We start from the raw sequence: 23157 nt of genomic DNA, 5'->3' as shown, positions 1-23157 counted from the left end.
ATATAACCTATTCCACTGATTCACCACTCTATCTCTTAGCTTGTACCAATTAATAATTGCTGCTTTATAAAACAATCTAAGATCTGGTACAACTAAGCCACCTTCTCTTGCATTTCTTTCTATTAGTTCCCTTGATATTCTGGACTTTTTGTTCCTCCAGATCAATTTTCTTATTGCTTTTTCTAGTTCCATACAATAACTTTCAGATGGGCCAACATGGAAGCAGCAGTCAGTGTCTCCTTGAAGCACAGTCTTGTTCCGGGAGTCACTCTACTTCCCAGGTTCCAGGTATAGCTCCACCGAGGGTCCCAGACATCAGCTGCTGCAGCTCCCCACCTCAAGAAATTTGCCATCTAGAGATGGGACCCAGAGAAGCCTGGAGATAAGCCCAAATGCAGACTTATGAAATTGATCTGAACAAATGTGGCCGATGGTGTTGGATACCTTGATCAAGATTAAAAATGAGATGGACCCCATGCTGACCTTCCAAAGATCATGCCAAGAAGGCCTCTGTGGTTTCTATGCAATGAACATTAATGTGGGCAACACGCTGGCGTGCACCAGAAAAATCAACTTCAACCTCAGCAAAGTCTCTAACATCTACCCTCTCCCCCACATGTATGTGGTGAAGGATCTCGTCCCGGATATGAATAACTTCTATGCTCAGTTTAAATCCATTCAGCCTTACTTGAAGAAGAAGGATGAATCCCAGGGCAGCAAGCAATATCTTCAGTCCATAGAAGATCATGAGAAACCAGACAGGCTCTATGAGTGCATCCTGCTGTTCCTGCTGCAGCACCAGCTGCCCTAGTTACTGGTGAAATAGAGACAACTATTTGGGATCCACAGTCCTCATGCAGGCCCATCCCTGGAAGATTGACTCCAAGAATGACTTCACAGAGGTGTAGCTGGCCCAGCTACAGGACCCTTTCTTTTTGTATCGATGTCACATCATTATGAACTGTACAAGGACCTACCTTAAGGGACTAAATCTAGGAAAAGCAATAGATGACATCAAGAAGATGATGGCAAACTACAAGGAGAAGAAAGTGGGCACTTACTTAGCTGTCTCCAGCCTTACCATGAATGGTAGCCTCCACAGGGCTGAGTCTAATTTATGTCTGATTTGACCTGTTTTTCCATGAATATCGCATATCCAATGACAGCTTCAAGAGGTAAATAAAGAACATACTACTTTATTAAAAAAATATTTTTTGGTAGTTTGATTGGTATGGTGCTGAATAAGTAAATAAATTTAGGTAAAGCTGTCATTTTTATTATATTAGCTTGGCCTACCCAAGAACAACAGATATTTTTTCCAATTATTTACATATTACTTTATTTGTGGGAAAAGTGTTTTATAATAGTGTTCATATAGTTCTTGGTTTTGTTTTGGCAGGTAGACTTCTAAATAGTTTAGAATGTCTACAATAATTTTAAATGGATTTTCTCTTTCTATCTCTTGCTGCTGGGCTTTTTTTTTAGTAATACACACACACAGAGACACAAATGTTAATTATTTGTGTGGATTTATTTTGTATCCTGCAACTTTGCTAAATTTGTTTATTATTTCAAGTTTTTTTTTACTAGATTCTCTAAGATTCTCTAAATATACAATCATATCATCTACAAAGAGTGATAGCTTTGTTTCTTCTTTGCCTATTCTAATTCCTTCAATTTCTTTTTCTTCTCTAACTGCAGCTAACATTGCTATCACAATACTGAATAACAGTAGGGATAATGGACACCCTTGTTTCACCCCCAATCTTAGTGGAAATGCTTCTAGTTTATCCCCATTACATATAATGCTTACTGATGGTTTTTGTTAGATGTTATCTATCATTTTAAGGAAGACTTATTTATTCCTAGGCTCTTTAGTGTAGGAATGGGTGTTGTAATTTTTCAAATGCTTTTTCTGCATCTATTGAGATAATCATATGATTTCTGTTAGTTTTGTTGTTGATATGAACAATTATACTGATAGTTTTCCTAATATTGAATCAGCCCAGCATTCCTGGTATAAATCTTACCTGGTTATCATATATTATTTTTGAGATAAGTTGTTGTAATCTCTTTGCTAATATGTTACTTAAAAGGTTTGCATCTATAATTTTTAGGGAAATTGGTCTGTAATTTTCCTTCTCTGTTTTGGCTCTTGGTTTAGGTATCAGCACCATATTTGTATCATAAAAAAGAATTTGGTAGAACTCCTTCACCTATTTTCCTAAATAGTATATACAGTATCTGAATTAGTTGTTCTTTAAATGTTTGGTAGAATTCACTTGTAAATCCATCTGGCCCTGGGGATTTTTTCTTAGCAAGTTCATTGATGGCTTGTTCAATTTCTTTTTCTGAAATGGGATTGTTTAAATATTTTATTTCCTCTTCTGTTAATCTGGGCAACTTATATTTTTGTAAATATTCATCCATTTCACTAAGATTGTCAAATTTATTGGCATGCAATTGGACAAAATAACTCCTATCATTGTTTTGATTTCCTCTTCATTGATGGTGAATTCACCCTTTTCATTTTTGATGCTGGTGATTTAGTCTTCTTCTTTTTTTAAAAAATGAAATTAACCAAAGATTTATCTATTTTATTATTTTATTTTGCATAAAACCAGCTCCTAGTTTTATTTATTAGTTCAATTGTTTTCTTAATTTCAATTTTATTAATCTCTCCTTTGATTTTCAGAATTTCTTATTTGGTATTTATTTATTGTTTCTATGATTTGTTGTTTTACCCACTCATTCTTTAGGATTAAATTACTTTACTTAGTTTCCAATTAATTTTTAGTCTATCTTTCCATGACCCTTTATTACATTTAATTTTATTGCATATGATCTGAAAAGGATGTATTTAATATTTCAGCCTTTCTGCACTGTACCGTGAGGTTTTTATGCCCTGGTACATCATCAATTTTTGTGTAGATGCCATATAAAACTGAGAAAAATGTATATTCCTTTCCATCCCTATTTAATTTTCTCCAGAAGTATATCATATGTAACTGTTCTAAAACTGTATTCACCTCCTTAACTTCTTTCTTCTTATTTTGTGGTTAGATTTATCTAGTTCAGAACGGGGGAGGTTGAAGTCCTCCACTAGCATAGTTTTGCTGTCTATTTCTTCCTGTATCTCCCTTAACTTCTCCTTAAGTATTTGTATACCCTGTGGTGCATATATGATTATCAATTATATTACTTCATTATCTATAGTGCCTTTTACCAGGATATAGTTTCCTTCTTTATCTCTTTTAATAAGACCTATTTTTGCTTTTGTTGCCATTAGACTCTGATAACTCTGGAGGAGAAAATGAGGTTGATGACTTTGTGCAACCTTACCTCACTTGAATTCAATTTATGAGCAAGACAAGACATTTCCCATTGCATTACTGATCCTTTTCATTTATCCTTTTTGAAAATAAAGAATGAACAATAACAAGTATAAGACATTTTTTTTTCTGCTTTACCTTTTCCTCTTCACTAACTTACACAAAGTACCAAGGACAGTTTATACAGTTAGGTGGTGCAATGGAAAGAGTCCTGTGCCTTGAGTCAGGAAGGACTGAATTCAAAAGTGACCTTGTGCATGTCACTTAAACTTACACTCTGGTTTCTTCAGTTTTTTCTTTTCATCTATAAAACAGGGATAATGGTAGTACCTACTTCCCTTAGTTGTTGTGAGGATCAAATGATGTAAATATTGTAAAGTACTTAGCATAATGTCTGCCACATAATAAGCATTGTATACATATCAGCTATTATTATGCTTGGTCTTTTTGACAGTCTAACCTGATATTCATTAGTTTATTTCTTCCCTTCCCCAAACTCTGTTGTTTAACTGTTTAACTGTATGACCTAAAGTACTGACATAGATTTGAAATATTAAAAATAAATGCAAAATGTAGTTTAGTTCATGTTTTGCTGATTTAGTGTAAAAAAGAAAAAAAAACTAGGATAATGAATGTCATGAAACTAATTTAGATAAATATATTTTAAACATAAGAGAAAGACACTAAGCACTGTAGTAGCTACTTGTGTTCATTCATTTTTACCAATATACTTAATGTAGGAGATGAATAACCAGTAAATGTGTCTTCAGTGTTGTAGGAAATTGGAAAGATTTTGCTAAGATAAACTATCAAATGTGAGAAACTAATTCATTCATTTAGAAAGTGATAGAGACAGGATGGACAGTGATACCCCAAGAGACAGTGAGAGTCACAGAGAAAGAGACAGGAAGATAGCAAGAGACAGGGAAAGAGACTTAGAGAGACAGGGACAGACAGAAACAGAGATTTAGCATGGTTCTTGACTTCCATAGAGTGACGTTGTAGAGACTGCTGAAAGAGGAATTCCCCTGGCTAATAATATTTTATCTCACAATGTGAGCTGAGATGTCATCTCATCCTCAGGTGAAGAGTTCATTTATTATGTATTATTCAATATGTTTTATTCTATAGAACTTATTCAATGTCTTTTCTCCCTATTTTTCTTGGAGAAAAGTATTTGCTCTTTTCCATCTGTGATTATTTTTTTTCTTCTTCTTGGTTCAATTAGAATTTGGTGGGAAGGGACTAGGCTACAATGTATGAGCAAAAGATTGTCTTTTCCCTTATGAATAATCAGGGAACAGGTTTGCCTTCTGAATCATATGCCAAAACCAGAGTTTACTGAGGCAGGGTGAGGGTGGTGGTAATGGTGAATGATAGATTTAATTCTAGATTGATACTTTTCTTGGAGGCTAGAGGAGAGATTGCTCAGCACCCTAAACCTTCTCTTTTTCAACCCAGCTCTCCCCCTAAACATCCTAGTAATACAAGCAGTTCTTTGCTCCTCTTCACTGCAAAGGTGGACAATACCTTAAATTACATCTATTCATCTCACCAGGGAGTTGTGCTTAGATATTGAAGCACACATATCATATGTATACAATAATTAAAAATGAAGTTTTTTTTTCTACTTTCTTCAGCACTGAACTGTGAAGTTAAAGTTCTGGTTTGTCAGGATGTTTATATTCTGGGATAATTAATTAAAATCTGAATTTCTTAAATAAAAACATGATGAGATGTTGTTCTGTTTGTTCCCACACTCCTGTCAAATCCAAAAGACACCAGCGGAACAAAGTATTCATTGCATATTGTGTAATCTACTCTTTGGGTGGTTTCAGCTTTTTCAGAGAGACTAAGTTTAACATACTCATAGAACAGTTGTTGTGTTCATAATTTCACTTAGGGCTTAGCACATTTCTACTTGATGGCAAACAGATGTTTAAGGCAGCAATAGGCTGGTGCATTACATGGTTAATGAGGAAGTTGGATTTGATCCTATGAAATATTTCATTGCAAATGGTTTGTTTCAAAATGATGTATACTGCTGTATGGTTCCAGACTTAGTAGGGGGAGAGTAGGGCTGGAATTTAATGCCAAACATTAATTGACAGTTCTCCTGGTCTATAAAATAGGTCAAGAAAGCAGTGGATTGCAGCAAAAAGAGCATTGACCTGAGGAGTCATCAAAATTGCATTCTAGAGCAGCTAGATGGTGCAGTGGATAGCACACTGGCACTGGAGTCAGGAGGACCTGAGTTCAAATCTGGCCTTAGACACATGATACTCACTAGTTGTGTGACCCTGGGCAAGTCACTTAACCCAAATTTCCTCACAAAAGAAAAAAAAAAGATTATATTCCAGTCCTACTTCTTTTATTGGTGAACTATAATAAATAAGTAAAAACAAGTCTTTTGGAGTCTTAAGCTCAGTTTTCCCATCTATAAAAAACAATTGGTTCCTACGAACATGACTTCATAATCAACTGAATTGCCTTACTTTAAATTTAATTTTATAATCTCTCAAATGGAAATTTCTAATAAAGAAGTTATAGATGTATTGGTGTGAACAATATTGTGAGTAAATTTTATAAATAATCACCTATGTATATGATTTAATTGGTTTATAGATTGAAAGCTGGAAGAACTTTAGAGGTCATGAAGTCTAACACTCTCATTTTACAGATAAGACACAGAGAGGTTCAGTTATTTGTTCAGGATCACACATCTAGTAAATATATGAGAAAGATATTGAACCTACATCATCTGCACTCCAAGCTCATTATTCTATCCATTATATAACCGTCTATGATAAAAGATGAAAAAAAATATTAAAGCTACCCATTAGAATTTTTGATTTTGAAATTCAGTCTTCAAAGGACTTCTAAAGTTGTGTACTCTTGCTCAACATATACTTTCTAATTATCTTTGCACATGGCTTATCTCATGCCCACACACATGCCATTAGAGCATAAGACATATTCAATTTCTATTCCTTATCAAGACTACCTGGGCTTTAGTTTACTAAGATATAGTAGTTTACTTAAGCTGAAAAAAAATAAGATTGGACTGAATGTCCTCTAAGTTACCTTTTTGTCCTAAATCTGTCATCCCAAATCCATTTCTGTGCTTTGCATACAACAGGCACTTAAGTGTTTGTTGAAATGAATGTTTTTATTGACTTGCTTTGATTGGCATTGGAATGGTGAAATAAGGAAGCAATCTTTCTATAACAAGAATCATAGGACTCAGTGGAGTGATATAATTTGAAACTGCAATAGCCTATAGCAGTATGAAGATATGGGGCATCCAAAAAACTAGAGAGACAAAATAAGTTTGAGGAAATTTGAAGGTTGTTGGGAAGCCACAAAAGGTAAGTCTTGTTTACTGTAAAACAGCTACTGCTACAGAAGGTTAGTAGAGCTTGTTAGTATATCAAGAACTGATGTTCACTCTCAGACATTAATGGACCCCAAATTTCATTCTGAATCATTGAAGATAAAATTATATTCAGTTGTAGTGCTGCACATTTCAGCATATTCACATTCTCCAATATTTTGTAGTTTATGCCTGGTATACACAATGACTCTGAAAAAGAGGACAGTCAAAAAAGAAAAAAAAAAAGAAGACAGAACCTAAAAATCCATGAAAAAAAAGGCATCTTTAAATACGAAAAGTCAACAGGTGTATCTTGCTTTTCTGACTGCTTTTTTTTACTAGAGAATTTCTGGTGTTTGGCAAAAAAAAAATATCAGGACAGGTTTCCATTAACTAAGAAAAATTCATTTAAGAAAAAATTCAAATTAAGAAAATGTTTTTAAAAATATCATATGGAAAGTAGAAGAAAGTTTTGGACGTAGAAAGAAGATGAGAATGATTCAATGAAGATAGATTTCAATAACATAGGTTTTCTTTTTACTTTTTACTTATTTCCTTCCTAAAAAGAAATAGCTGTAATCAGTTGATAGATTACAAGAATTTAGTCTAAAATGAGAACTGCCCTAGAAAAATCAAGGCATCTTTTCACTCAGAGACTTTGAAAACTCACAGCTCTGTAACTTAAACCTCAAGTGGTCCTATTTGGAGTTTCCACTTTGCTACGTAATTAATTAAGAGAGGAAAGTAAATTCTAAGAATGCCATTGTGTTCTTTTTCAGGAGAGATCTATAATTATGTAGCAATTTCCTTTGACCCATTTTGTGCACCACTTTTGACACTTAAAATATATCTTCTAAATTGGGAAATGAGATTTTTTTTTCAACTGTCTTGATTTAAAGGCACATTTCCAGTTACCCTTCATTCCTTCTTTTGTAACTTCCTTTCTTTCTTCCTTCCTTCTTTCTTTCCTTCCTTCCTTCCTTTCTTTTTTTCCTCCTCCCTTCCTTCTTTCCTCCCTTTTTCTATTTATTTCTTCCATTCTTCTAAAGAATTGCTACCATTCCCTCCAGTTGAAAGGGAGGAGTTTTTGATCAACTCATTAAAAAGAAAATTATAATTAATGGTCACTTTGAGAATGGTGACTAACTTACACTGTTAAATACACTTCAGAAAGATTTACTTGGCTATCTGGAGAATATTTTTTTTTGCTTGTGATAGAATAGGATAGAATAGTGAGTCTTTGGATATATAAGCAGCTAGGTAGTGAAGTGGAGAGACTATTGGACTTGGAGACAATTTAGACTGCCTATAAATACCATGGTGACAATAAATAAATAAAATGGTAACAAGTATAATCTTCCCATATATGAACATTAAGATTTTAACTTTGTTCATGCCTTATGACTTTTCACTCATGTTTACCTCCTTGAGTCATGAGTTCAAATATCAAAGTTTATACTTAACTCTGGCTTTTTCATCAAGTGTGCATGAAAGTTCAATATTTCATTAAAGATTAATTTTTCCTTTGTAGGTTTATTTTCAGTTTTACTGGGTACACTACTCTTTATTGTAAGCCTAGATCCTTTGCATTCTATAATAACACATTCCAAACTCTTCATTCCTTTATAGGGGGCAACTGATAAATCTTTTGTGATCCTGAGTAGCTCCACAGTATTTGAATGTTTTAGTTCTGGCCACTGACCTTACTTTTTTTTTTCCTTCTTGACCAGAGACCTCTAAATTTTGACTGTGTTACTCTTTGAAGTTTTCATTTAGGGGTTTCTTTCAAGGAGGTGATCAATAGATTTTTTTTTAACATTCTTAATTTGCCTTCTGGTTCTGAAGTATCTGAGTAGTTTTCTTTTATGATTTTTTTGTAATTATTCTTAAATTATTTCTCCTAGATCTCTTTTTCAATTCAGTTGTTTTTCCTATGAAATTTTACTTTTTTTTCAATTTTGGGGGCTTTTGAGTTTATTTCATTATTTCTTGATGTCTCATGGAACCATTGGTTTTCAGGTGTTCTATTCTGAATATCAAAGTGTTATTATTTTCAGTTAAGCTTTGTACCTCTTTTACCAAGCTGTTAATTCTCTTTATATCTCTTTCTTTAATACTTCTCATTTCCTTTTCAGTTTTTCTCTAATTGAGAATAATAATTCTCTAATTTTCTCTTGATTTTTAAAATCATTCTTGCTTGTTTTAACTCTTCTAGTAATTCTTGTTTTGCTCCTGTGCAATTTGTATTTTTCTTTAAGCTTTTGTTTGCAATTACACTTTCCAATCATTGTCTTCTGGATTTGAGTCTTGATCTCCTCTGTCATAATGGAGACTCTTTATGGCCAAGCTTTTGTTTTGATTGTTCATTCTTCTAGCCCACTTCTTGACTTTGAACTTCATGTTATTCTAGGCTTACTTCTATGGGGGATGTTTGATCTGAACCTCTGTCTTTTTCCATCTTTAGATACTTTCCTAGTTCAAGTTGGGGACTTCAAATTTTCAGTGCTCTCAAAGTACTAGGATCCAGGAAGAGGTCTGTTCACTGCTCTTCTGGTATGAGCTCTGCAAGTTTCTGAATCATCTTTTAGTCTGTTGGCTTTCAGAAGACTGCTATTAGACTCAGTCCCTATTAGACCACTATAGTATTTTGAAGCATCTGGTGGACTGAAATCCTGCTTACACTTTTGTCTAGGATTCCTACCCACATTACTAAATGTAGACTTATATGCTGGGCTAAAGGCTAGAATTGAAGCAGTGCTGTCTTCTTGGGATCAGAGACATAAATCTATGTGTCTGAAATTGTTCCTTTTTCAGTACACAGCTAGTAACCAAGCTCAATCATAACTGCTTCTATCAGCCCTATATTTTTGACTCAGAGCTAGGTAAGGGCTATAAAAATACCAGATGGCACTCTGTGGTACAGCACAAATCCAGGGTTCCCTTGGGATATTTCTGATCTTTTGTTTCTTGGCCTAGTGTGCTGCCTTTGACTTCTATCCATCCCTATCCATTTCAGCCTTTGAGCCTAGTGTCCACAGGCTTCTCTGTCTTTCTTATGGAAAAAAAATAGCTCACTGTGACTTTTTTCTCAACTTTCCAAATCAATATTAAGTCTGACACCTTTTCCAGGTCATTGTGGAGCTGTGAGGAAAAAGTTAGGCAGATATATTTCTTCTCAATCTGACAAATTGAGACCACCTTGGACACGAAATCAGGAAAACCTGATTTCTAATATTTAATTAGATGTTTACTAGCTTTGTGACCTTGTACAAGTCACTTAAACTTTCTGTCTTCATTTCCTCATCTGTGAAATGGAAATGATAATAGTAGCACTTACCTCACAGCATTACTTAATGAATGAACCTATGATAATGAATTAACACATACAAAGTGCTTTATAAACCTTAGTTACATAAATGTGAGCTATTAGTATTAATAATGACTTTGAACTTTATTAAAAATTTGATAAACTCCAATGTTAAATGTCAAAGCACTATTGAAATACTATTATTACTCTTACTATTATAAGTAACACTAATTTTTATAAAAGACTGTCAGTTTAATGTATAAAAACATAATCCCCAAAACTCAGTAGATGAATAATTATCTTTTCTAATTTCTTCCCAACCTTGATTTAATGTCCAGAAATAAGTATCACCCTTACACTTCCACTTACATTCAGCTAAAAGAAATCTGAGTAAGATGATGCCAAAATGACACCTACATGGTAACTTGATATGAATGTTGAGTATAACATAGTTGGAGCCCTACTGTTTGTTAAATATCTGATTTTACAAAATAACTTTGTGAAATGTCTGCTTTTTATCACATATCTGATAGCAGGTATTAAGTAACCCCAAAATATTAGATTTTTATTTGCTAAGTCATTTGTGTTATATTATATATTTGATTCTTTCCAAATGTTCAGAAAATATCAGGAAGTGAGTTGCAAGTCAAGGTTTAAATTGTATTATTCAAATTCAGGAAAGTCTTAGTTATTCAATTAAGAATGAACAAAATACATATATACATTTCTTTTTTTAAAGCTACTTCTCTATAATGAATATCCAAAGTTATGATATGATTTCCATTATTGCAATGCTACCTGTTCTTTAACTTTATTGTTGATAACAAGCATTCATTAATAAGAAAAATAGGGTTAGGGAAAAGAATAGTGAAGAGATCATTTATTTCATTGATATAATGCATCATCCTGGATGAGGGGATTCCATTTCCCAAAAGAAGTTGACACTTTATCTGCAAATTATAATCTTGGAAATTTGTCTAAAGCACTGAAAGTTTAATTTTTTTTCCTGAGTGTTATACAAAACATATGTATCAAAAGCTCCACATGAACCCAGGTCTTCCTTGCCCTGAGAATCTATCTATGACAATACTGCAGTCAAATTTGAATAATATTAGGACCCACTAAAACATACATAATCATTATGGGGCACTTATTGACTTAAAATCATACATTACTATTATTTGTTTTCTTGTATTTTATGCATTTTGTTAAGTATTTCACAATTACAATTTAAACTGGTCAAGGCCATATTCTGGATTGGTGTGGTCTGTTTGTGATGCTACTAGATTATGTTGTTTGGAGACTCCAATTGATGGTGGTGATGAGGTTGATGATGGTGATGATGACTGACAACATTTATAAAACCTTATGGCTAACAAAAGATTTTGTACAAATAATCTCTTTTGGTCCTTATAGTAATCATGTGAGGTCAGTGATATTTTTATACCCATTTTTTTGATGAAGAAATTGAGATTGAAAGGAAGTTCAAGTGACTTCTCCATCACATAAGTGACTGAGGTAAGATTTTAACTCAGATTTTTCTGATTCCAGGTCCAGTGAGCAGTTCACAAGGATACAAAGTATATAAAATAATGAAAAGAGATAAGTAAACTACATCTTGCTGAAAGGTAGACAATGAGGTAATATCAATACTAAATACATATGTACTGAATAATGAAGAATCCACATTGAAAGGAAAAGCTAAATAAGCTAGAGAAGAAAATAGTAAAATTAAACTAGTAGGGGACTTCAACTTTCCCCCATCAGAACTAGATAAACCTCAACATCAAATAAACAAGAAAGAAATTAAGAAAGTGAATAGAATTTTAGAAATTTAGAAATGTTAGGTTGACCGTATATTGTCATAAAAACCTCACAACCAAATACAAAAAAGCAGAAATGTTAAATATATAATATTAAGACCATAATTCAACAAAATTATATTCAATCAAGGACCACAAAACATAGAATAAAAATCAATTTGAACCCAAGTAACCTAATACTAAAGAATATTTGTATGAAAGAACAAATCATAGAAGCAATAAATTCATTAAGAAGAATGACAACAATGAGACAACATTCCAAAATTTTTGAGATGCAGCCAAAGAACGTTTTAGGGGACAATGTATATTTCTAAAAGCTGTCATCAATAAAATTCTGAAATAGCATATAAATAAAAAAATTGAAAAAAACCAAATTAAACATTTTACTTAAACACCAAATTGGAATTCCAAAAATCAAAAGAAAAAATGATAAAATTGAAAGTTAGAAAACCATTTAATTAATAAAGAAAATTAGGAGCTGGCTTTATTTTAAAAGTATAAATAGATAAATCTTTGGTTAATTTGATTTAAAAAATAAGAAAACCAAATTATCAGTGTCATCATTGAAAAGAGTAAATTCCTCACAAATAAAGAGGAAATTAAAGGAATTATTAGGAGCTATTTTGCACAAATATATGCCAAAAATCAAACAATCTAAGAAAAACGGATGAATCTTTATAAAACAAAAAATTGCCCAGATTAACAGAGAGGAAATAGAATGCTTAAAAAATGCTGTCTTAGAAAAGGAAATAGTAAAATAATACAATAAACAGTAAAAATAGTAAAAGAACGGAAAAAGTAATAGTAAAAACCATTAATGAGCTATAAAAGAAAAAAAATTCCTAGTACCACTTAACAAATGAATTGTAACAAATATTTAAAGACCAATTAAATTTAATACTAAATAAACTATTTGGGAAAAATAGTCAAATATGTAGTCTTATGAAATTCCTTTCATGACATCAATATGGTGCTGATACCTAAACCAAGAAGAGTAGAAGCAGAGAAAGAAGATTATAGACTAATTTTCCTAATTAGTAATGATCCAATAACATCAGGCATGGAGAAGAATGTCCATTATCACTATAATATAATATATCACTTCTCTGGAAGACAAGAAACAGAAATTCAAAGAATTAGAATAGGTAAAAAGAAAACAAAACTATCATTCTTCGCAGATGATATGATAATATACAGAGAATCCTAGACAATCAGTGAAAAAACCTAGTTGATATAATTATCAACTTCAGCAAGGATATAAAATGAACCCACAAAAATCTTGAGCATTTCTCTATGGTAGCAACAAGGTCCAGTAGCAAGAGAGAAGGATAAATTAAATTTTAAAATAACAGTAGATAATATAAAATGCTTGGCCATCTACCTGCCAAGACAAACCCAGAAACTATATGAAAACCACTACAAAACATTTTTTACACAAATAAAATCAGATCTAAACAACTGGAGAAATATTAATTGCTCATGTGTAGGGTGAGCTAATACAATAAAATGACAATTCTAATTAAATTAATTTACTTATTCAGTAGTATAACCATGATATAACCAAAAATATTGTTTTACAGAACTAGAAAAAATAATGACAAAATTCATCTGGAAGAATGAAAGGTCAAGAATATCAAAGAAATCAATGAAAAATGTGAAGCAAGGTATCTTAGAAATATCAGATCTCAAGCTGTAATGCAAAGTAGAAATCATGAAAACAATTAGGTACTGGTTAAGAAATAGAATGGTATATCAGCAGAATGGATTAGGTCCAAATTGCATGATAGTAAATGACCATAATATTCTAGTGTTTGAAACATCCAAAGATCCTAGATAAGAAATCACTGACAAAAATTGCTAGGAAACTAGGTAGAGACCAACATCTCACATTATGTAGTGATATAAAGTCAAAATGTTTACATGATTTATACATAAAGGGTGATATCATAAGTAATTAGGGGAACATGGAATAGTTCACCTGTCAGATCTATAGATAAGGGAAGAATTTAAGACCAAACAAAAAATATAGAGCATTAGGCATATAAAATGGATAATTTTGATTATATCAAATTATCTTTCTTTTCTTTTTTTGGCACAGAGAAAATCAATGCAACCAAGATTAGAAGGAAAAGCTAAAAGCTGGGGGAAATTTTACAGCAAGTATAGTTTTATACTATATATATAGATATATCTATATATATCTATATATATAGTTATATATATAGATATATATATATATATACATATCTCAAATATATAGAGAACTGAGTCAAATTTGTAAGAATACCAGTCATTCCCCAATTGATAAATGGTCAAAGAATATGAGCAAGTAGTTTTCAGATGAAGAAATTAAGGTTATCTATGGCCATGAAAAAAAAGTGCTCTAAATCACTACTGATTAGAGAAATGCAAATTACAACAACTCAGTTGTCACCTCACACCTATCAGATTAGCTAAGTGGTGCAGTGGATAAAGTGCCAGTCCTTACATCAGGGTCATCTTCTTATATTCAAAACTGGCCTCAGACACTTACTAGTTGTGGGACCTTCAGCAAATCACTCAACCCTTCTTGCCTTAGTTCCTTCATCTTAAATTCAGCTAGAGAAGAAAACATCAAATCACTTTAGTATCTCAGCCAAGAAAATCCTAAAATGAGTTATGAAGAGTTGAACATGTCTTAAAATGACTGAACAACAAAATAATGCAGAAAAGGAAAATCACAAATGTTGGAGTAAATGTAGAAAATAGGAACACTGTCTGTGAAGTTGTAAACCAATTCAACCATTCAGAGAACAATTTAGAATTATGACCAAAGGGCTATAAACCTGTGCATACTCTTTGACCCAGCAATACCACTACTAAATCTGTACCTGAAATAGATTAAAGAAAAATGAAATGTACAAAAATGTACAAAAATACAACAGTTCTTTATTCTTTTGGCAAATACTTGGAAATTGAAGGAATAACAACCTATTGTTGAATGACAACTAAGATATGATGGGAATGCAATACTATTATACTATAAGAAATGATGGGCAAGATGATTTCAGAAAAAGCTGAGGAGGCTTGCATGAACTGATACAAAATTAAATGAATAGAACCAGGAGAACTTGTTACACAGTAACAGCAATATTGTTTGGTGATAAACTGTCAAAGAATTAACTATTGTCAGCAGTACGATGATGGAAAACAATTTTGAAGGACTTATGATGAAAAATGCTATCTACCTCCAGTTAAAGAACTGATTAAATTTGAGTGCATATTGATACATACTTTTTTAAAACTTTATTTTTGCCAGGTTTGTTTTTGGTCTGCATTTTTCTGCAAAATGTCTGATATGTAAATGTTTTGCATAATGGCATATTTATAATCTATATCATAATTCTTGCCTTCTAAAGCAGGGGAGAAGGAAGTAAGGAAGAGAATTTGTTACTCATTTTTTTTAAAAAAAGAATGATTTTTTAAAGAAAAATTACATATAATTGAGCAAAATTAAAAAAACAAACAGAAAAAATAATTTTAATGAAAGATTTTGGGGACATAGCCACGATGGTGGAAGAGAGGAAACAGCCAATCTCTCCCAACATCCCCTTTCAAATAACCCTTAAAATAAAGCCTTGAATCAAATTCTGGGGTGACAAAGCCAACAAAAGGTCAGAATGAGATATTCTTCCAATCCCAAGATAATTTAGGAGGTGTGAAGGAAGACCCAGAAACCCATGGATCCAACAACAGAGGTGAGTCTTATTGTTGGCAACAGAAGCAACAGCAGCTTTAGGAACTCTCAAGCCAGAAATGGTAAGGGATTCTGAAAACTGGTCAGAAAGACATTCCATGAGCTCTATGCTAGCACTGGATGTAAGAAAAGGTACTGTATAGCAATTTCATTGCCTATACCTGCTACTAGGTCACAGTTAAAGGGGAGAGAAGATCACATTCTTTTTTTACATTTATTTTATTTTTAATTTATAGAAAAATAAGTATTTCTATAACCCAGAATAATAAAAAGATGATTTTACATAAAACTGCAAATCTGTTATGTACAACTTGCTATTACTTTTAAATATGTAATAAAGTTATGATATAAATTTTATTTTTCCCTTTTTTCTTCATTCCCCCCATGTTAGAGATGGCTACCAATAGATGCAAAGAGGTATGTGATATGTGTGTGTGATATTATTCTAAACATATGTCTATTTATCAGTTCTTTCTGGATGCAGATAGCATCTTTCTTCAAATGCCCTTTATAGTTAATTTGGGTATTTATAATAGTCAAAATGACTTGTTAACTCAAAGTTATTCTTAAAGCAATATTGCTATTACTGTATACAATGTTCTCTTGCTTCTGTTCATTTTTGCTCTTCATTATTTTGTTCAAGTCTTTCCATATTTTTTCTAAAATCATTGTTTATCATTTCTCATAGCATAGTGATATTCCATCAGAATAATATACCACAACTTGTCCAGTCATTCTCCAATTGATGAGCATCCCTGCAATTTCCAGTTCTTTGTCACCACAAAGAGAACAACTACAAACATTTTAGAACATGTACATTATTTTCATATAAATAGTTTTCTTTATGTTAAATAATCCTTGCTTTCCTGGTATAAGTTCCACTTCATCACAATGTATAATCTTTGTAATATATTGTTGTAGTTTCCTAGCTACTATTTTATTTAAAATTTTTGCATCCAAATTCATTAATGAAATTGGTCTATAATGTTCTTCCTCTGTTTTTGCTCTTCTGGTTTAAGTATCAATACCATTTTTTTTCCAAAAAGGAGTTTGGTGGAACTCTTTCTCTACCTATTATTCAAAATAATTTTCATAATATTGGACTCAGTTTATCTTTCAATGTTTAGTAGAATTCACTTGTAGTCACTGACTACTGTGTCTTGTATACCTAACCTATTCCACTGAATCATCACTCTATTTCTTAACCAGTACCAAGTAGTTTTGATGATTGCTGCTTTATATACAATTTAAGATCTGGAATAGCTAGGCCACTTTCCCTTGCATTTCTTTTCATTAGTTCCCTTGATGTTCTGGACCTTTTGTTATTCCTGATGAATTGTGTTCTTGTTTTTTTCTAGCTCTATAAAATAATTTTTAGTAGTTTGATAGGTATGGCACTGAATAAGTGAATTAGCTTAGGTAGAATTATCATTTTTATTATATTAGCTAGACCTACACATGAGCAACTGATGTTTTTTCAATTATTTAGATCTGATTTTATGTGGAAAGTGTTTTGTAATTGTGTTCATATAGTTCCTGCATTTTTTTTTTGGTAGATAGACTCCTAAATATTTTATAATGTCTACAGTAACTTTAAATGGAAATTACCTTTCTATCTCTTGCTGCTTGGCTTTGTTGGTAATATAGAGAAAGGCTGATGTTATACACTGCAACTTTGATAAAGTTGTTTATTATTTCAAGTATTGTTTTTACTTGATTCTCTAGGATTCTCTAAGTATATCATCATGTCATCTGCAAAGAGCGATAGCTTTGTTTCTTCTTTGCTTATTCTAATACCTTCAATTTCTTTTTCTTCTCTTATAGCTAAAGCTAATGGTTCCAGTATGATACTGAATGACAGTGGTGATAATGGACATCCTTGTTTCACCCCCAATCTTATTATTCAACATTTTTTTCTCAATCATTTACATGAAGAACCAGAAGATATGCTCATGGAATTTTAGAGGGATTGATGTTATACAGAAGGATGGTTTGAGATCTAAAAACATACTGATTATAGAATGAAGGTAGGAAAATTATATTTAGTAGAGATTAATGTAAATTCACATACCTATATTTTATGTACCCACTTTACATTGTATTTTGTACTGAATGTACACTGTACATTGTACAAAAGCCTAGCTAAATAATATTTAATGGGAAAATGACTGAAGGGTCTTAAATTACTACAAGGTCAATTTTAATAATCAGTCTGATATAGTTGTTAAAGAATCCAATGGAAACTTAAGCTACATTAATAGATGCAGTTTTCCTAAAAAGAAAGGTGACAACCCCATTGCCCTATGCCCTCAGAAGACCACATTACTATTAGTTCTGCAGACCATGCTTTAAGAAAGACTTTGACAAATTGGAGCTAATCCAAAGGAAGGTGACCAGGAATATGAGGTTACTACAAACTAAGTTATACAAAGAATGGTTGACCAAGGTAAGGGATGGGTACTTTTGAGGGTAGCTGCTATTAAATATTTGAAGTATTATCTGGTAAAAAGCGTGTGATTTATTTTAGTGGCTCTAGAAGGCTCTAAGTGAAAGAAAACATCACAATAACAAAGTAATAACTCCCTAACAATTAAGTATACAAAAATATAATGAACTGCTTTAAACATTAATGAGTTCTCTCAAATAGGAATTTTCAAAAATAGGCTGGAGTGGAGTAGAGACTGTTAGTGATATTATGTAGGGGTTTCTCCAGAAAATATTTATTTTCTAATCTCTCTCTCTCTCTCTCCCTCTCTCTGTTTTGTACTTTTATTATTCAGACAGACTACTAAAATGTGAGATTGTTATTCTATAAGAGAAGCAGTAAACATGGAGTAAGATGTATTAGATTTCATTCTGAACTACTACTCCATATACCCATACATCAGCCATGGGACCTTCGGCAAAGCACTAACCTTTCAAAAATAGCCTCTATTTTCTCATCAGTAAAATGGGTATTTTCATCCAGATGCCTGCTGTTCTGTCCTTTTATCACATTATATAGAATGTTTCAAAAAGCTTTAGTGCACTTTTAAGCTTAGGACACCCTGTGTATATCCTGTTTCTGAGTAGACAAAGAAAATAGTCAGTTTAGTGTTCATTTTGATAGAAGTCATAAAGCCTCTCCGTGCTTCTGTTCTGTCCTCACACAGTATAGTTGATGACTTCCAAAGATGTACGTTTTTGGAGTCTTTGAATTTTACAGAACTTGACAGATAATTTTGTCTAATTATGGAATTTGCTAGATGAAGAAATTAAAGGTTCTTATTTTTTCAAGGTCACATGATTAGACAGTGACAATTATGATTAGGGCCTAGCACTCCTATATAATTGTACAATACTCTTTTGCTATATCATAGAAAACATATGACATTCCATAGAAGATAGGTCACTGAACAGCTAGGAAGACCTAGGTTCAAACCCTATTTTAAATACTTAGTAGTTAGGTTACTGTTGGCAGGTCATTTAACCTCTCTGTAGCTGTTTCTTCATCTTTAAATTTAGGGAATGAAACTCAGTATCATCTAAGGTCATTTCTACCTTGAAATATATGATTCTATCATCCAAATTGGCTTACTTAGGTTTTCTGCAACCATTTTATTGGCTAATCTTTCTCATGGATAGACATACTATAATACTGTGTTACCAATATCAAAATATTTTCTTTTTGATTTATAAAGATCATGAAAAAAGAAACATATTTTTATTAAATATTATAGAGTGTTTGAACTATTTTCTTGAATAAGAATGAAAACATTCACACTAAAGCATAGGGATTTAACAAAAATTCTAGTAATTCTTTAAATAAATTAATATAATTTATCAAGGCAAAACATTTTTCAAAAAGGAACTATATTTTCTCTTTTATCTTTATTATAAAATACATTTCTGTTAGTCTTTTTCTGAATAGGAAATTCTAAGCTTCTTATTTTAAAAATTATTTAGGTTATATTGCTATGAATAGGAATAAAATACCACTACACACCTGGGAGAACTAATTAATGTTATTTTCTATTGACTTTTATTTTTATCTACTTAAACTATCTGTAAATTCATCTTGAAAGTCCCCAAGTGTAGTATGGCAGGAAGGCATATGACTTTAAAGAGTCTCATTAGTGAAAATTTTATTTGAAGTAGCAAATAAGGAACCATTTATTTTCATAAAAAATATTTCCTACAGAAAAATTCCCAAATATATTTAATCATGGCATGTTTTATACAATCGAAAAAGAGTGCCAAGAAAAATATATATTGTCCTTTCATAAAATATCTAGCAATGGGAGTAAATGGTCTTGAAATTTCTGCTCCATGAAACCTTGGGAAAATGAAATAGCCTTGTCTCTGAGTGTGTTTAATATCTAGAATCTTTACCTCCACTAGTGCTTCATGTTTCCTTCTCTTTCCACTTACTGCATCATTTCTAACCCATTTTTCATATCTGTCGCCACCCTTACCTGCATGACATAGGATATTTGTGTCTTTGGCTTTATTAAATAAAAATCAAGGTCACTGGCTGAACTGGTTGTTGCTAATCAATTTCCCTGGTGAAATAGGTTAGCAATGAAGACACCCACGCTGTAGGAACAATTGTGATTACAAAATATATTCAATAATTGTCTGTTTTATTTGTGTGTTAGATTTCTTCCTTAACAAAATTTTCTACAGAGATTTCTTATTTCTTCATAATGAATATAAAGGTAAGTTATAAAGGATTTATAATAATCAATAGTATATTAGTTAATACAAAATTAATAAGTGATGTAATTATTAATAAAATAAATATTATATATGATACTTCTTGAGATCATATAAAGTAAAACATTAAGTTTATTAATATCTTGAAAATAACACAGGAGAGAAGGCAGAGTCAAGATGGTAAAGAACAGGAAGAAACCCAGTTTAACTCTCCCAACATTACCCTCCAAACAACTGTAAAACAACTGTGCAAATTCTTTTTTGGTGGCCAAGAATTGGAAATTGAGGGGACACTCATTAGTTGTAGAATAGCTGAACGAGTTGTGGCATATGAATGTAATGGAATATTATTGTTCCATAAGAAATGATGAGCAGAAAGACTTTAGAAAAACCTGGAAACACTTACATGGATTGATGCTGAATGAAGTGAGCAGAACCAGGAGAACATTGTACACAGTAATAGCAACTTTGTGCAATGACTAACTTTGACAGATTAGCTCTTCTCAGCAGTGCAAGGATCTAAGACAACGCCAAAAGACTCATGATGGAAAACGCTATCCACATCCAGAAAAAGAAGTATGGATTCTGAATGCAGATTGAATCATGCTATTTGGATTCTCTCTCTCTTTCTTTTTGTTTCTTCTCTTTTGTGGTTTCTCCCATTGGTTCTAATTCTTCTTTACAGTAAGTCTAATGTGAAAATATCTTTAATAGGAATGTATATATAGAGCCAATATCAGGTTGCATACTGTCTTGGGGGGGGGATGGGAAGGAGGGAGAGAAAATTTAGAACTCAAAATCTTATGAAAGTGAATGTTAAAACTAAAAATAAATAAATAAATTAGGGGTGGGGTGGAGAACTGTGGAGTCAGAATACAGATTGAAACAAACTATTTTGTCTTTTTGTTTTGTTTTTTTTTTCTTGTGATTTTTCCCTTTTGTTTTAATTCTTCTTTCACAAGATAAGTAATGTGGAAATATGTTTAATGAGATGTATAGGTATAGGCTATATCAAATTGTCTGCTGACTTGGGGAAGGGGGAGGGGAAGGAGGGGGGAATAATTTAGAAATCAAAATCTTATAAAAGTGAATGTTGAAAAATAAAAAAATAATTAATTAGCTAAAAATTAAAAAAAATTTACAAATAACTGGGAAATTTTTTTTAAGTTAAAAAGCTTTTCAAAGTAAAAATAATAAAATAAAATAACTATGCAAATCCAATTTTGGACCTGAAGAGCCCACAAAAGTTCAAAATGAGGTATTTTCCCAGTGAAGGGCAACTTAGGAAATTAATAGAAGTCTGTGACACCAGGTTTGGGATCTGCCCAGGCAACAGCAGCAGCACCAGAGGTAACCTTGGAGGCAACTGCCACAGCCGCAGCAATGGCAGCAGCAATAGCAGCAGGGGATTTGTGTGTTCTCAGTCCATAGATTTTAAGATGATTGGATAACTGGTCAAAAAGAGATTACAGGGGACTTTTTGCCAGAATTGGGTATAGCTGGCATTAGTTGGAAATTGTATTTCCCATAAATGGATCTGGGTCACAGTTTTAGGGAAGAGAGGAGCACTTGTGATTTGTCACAAGGGAGTAGGAGACCTCTAACAGTTCCAGGACCAAGGGGAGCACTAATGGCTGGGGTTAAAGGGGAGCAGGGACCTGCCTTGGTAAAATCAAGAGAACCCACAACTTGTCCAAGATTAAATCATGTTGGAAGCACTGAAAACTTGTAAACCCCAGAAACACTGAAAACAGCAGCACAAAAAGGCCTAAATCTTAGAACAGTGCCTTTCAAACAAGGTGAGCAAAGACCAATTTTAACATAAAATTCAAAAGCAACAAATAGGCTAGAAAATAAGGGAAAAAATCTGAAAAGAAGTTGACCATAAAAAGCTACTCCACTGGCAGTGAAGGCCATGCCTTTAACTCAAAAGAAAACAATGCAAAACATCTATAAGTAAAACCTCAAAGAAAACTGCTAAGTGAACCCAAGACCAACAAGAATTCCTGAAAGAAGAAAAGAAATAGAAAAGAGTGGTAGAGGAAAAATGAAGAAAAAAAGAAATTAAAGTGAAAATTAAATCAATAGCTTGGGAAAAGAGGGACAAAATATAATGAAAAATAACACTTGAAAAAACAGATTTCATTCATGGTAAAAGAGGCTCAAAATTCACTGAATAATAGATTTCCTTGAAAAAATGGAATTGGTCAAATGTAAAAAAAGAGGTACAAAACTCACAGAATAAAATCATTCCTTAAAAAATAGAATTGGTCAATTGGAAGTTAATGATTCCATAACACATCAAGAAGCAATTAAACAAAGTCAAAAGAATGGAAAAAAATAGAAGACAATGTGAAATATATCAAAGGACAACCATATGACTTGAACATAAATTGAGGAGAGGTAATTTAAGAAGTATTGGAGTACCTAAAATCCATGAAAAAGAGGCTAGACATTATAATTCAAGAAATTATCAAGAAAAACTGCAAATATATCATAGATCTAGAAAACAAAATAGAAGCTAAAAGACTCCACTGATCACCTCCTGAAAGAGTTCCCAAAATGAAAATTCTCAGGAATATTATAAAACAATTCCATAGCTCTCAGGACAAGGAGAAAATATTGCAAGCATCCAGAAAGAAATAATTCAAATATCATGCAGCCACAGTCTATATTTCATAAGATTAAGCAGCTTCCACATTAGAGGAATGGAGGGCTTAGAATATGAAATTTCATAGGTTAAAGGAGCTAACATTACAATTAAGAATTACCTATCCAGCAAAACAGAGTATAATTTTTCAAGGGAAAAATGAACACTTAATGAAATAGAGGAATTTCAATAATTTTTAATGAAAATACCAGAGGAATAGGAAATATGACTTTCAAACACA

The 23157-nt window shown here is 32.3% G+C and overlaps 1 pseudogene; it reads left to right on the top strand.

The window, feature by feature from the left end:
- Positions 1-216: 216 nt before the first annotated feature.
- On the top strand, positions 217-21717 carry LOC114046143 (annotated as a pseudogene).
- Positions 21718-23157: the final 1440 nt, after the last annotated feature.

The sequence above is a fragment of the Vombatus ursinus genome, unplaced genomic scaffold (genome assembly GCF_900497805.2).
Source record: "Vombatus ursinus unplaced genomic scaffold, bare-nosed wombat genome assembly UNPS02014781.1, whole genome shotgun sequence".
Classification (NCBI taxonomy): domain Eukaryota; kingdom Metazoa; phylum Chordata; class Mammalia; order Diprotodontia; family Vombatidae; genus Vombatus; species Vombatus ursinus.
Note: the sequence above shows the minus strand (reverse complement) of the source record. Positions and strands in the feature narration are given on the sequence as shown.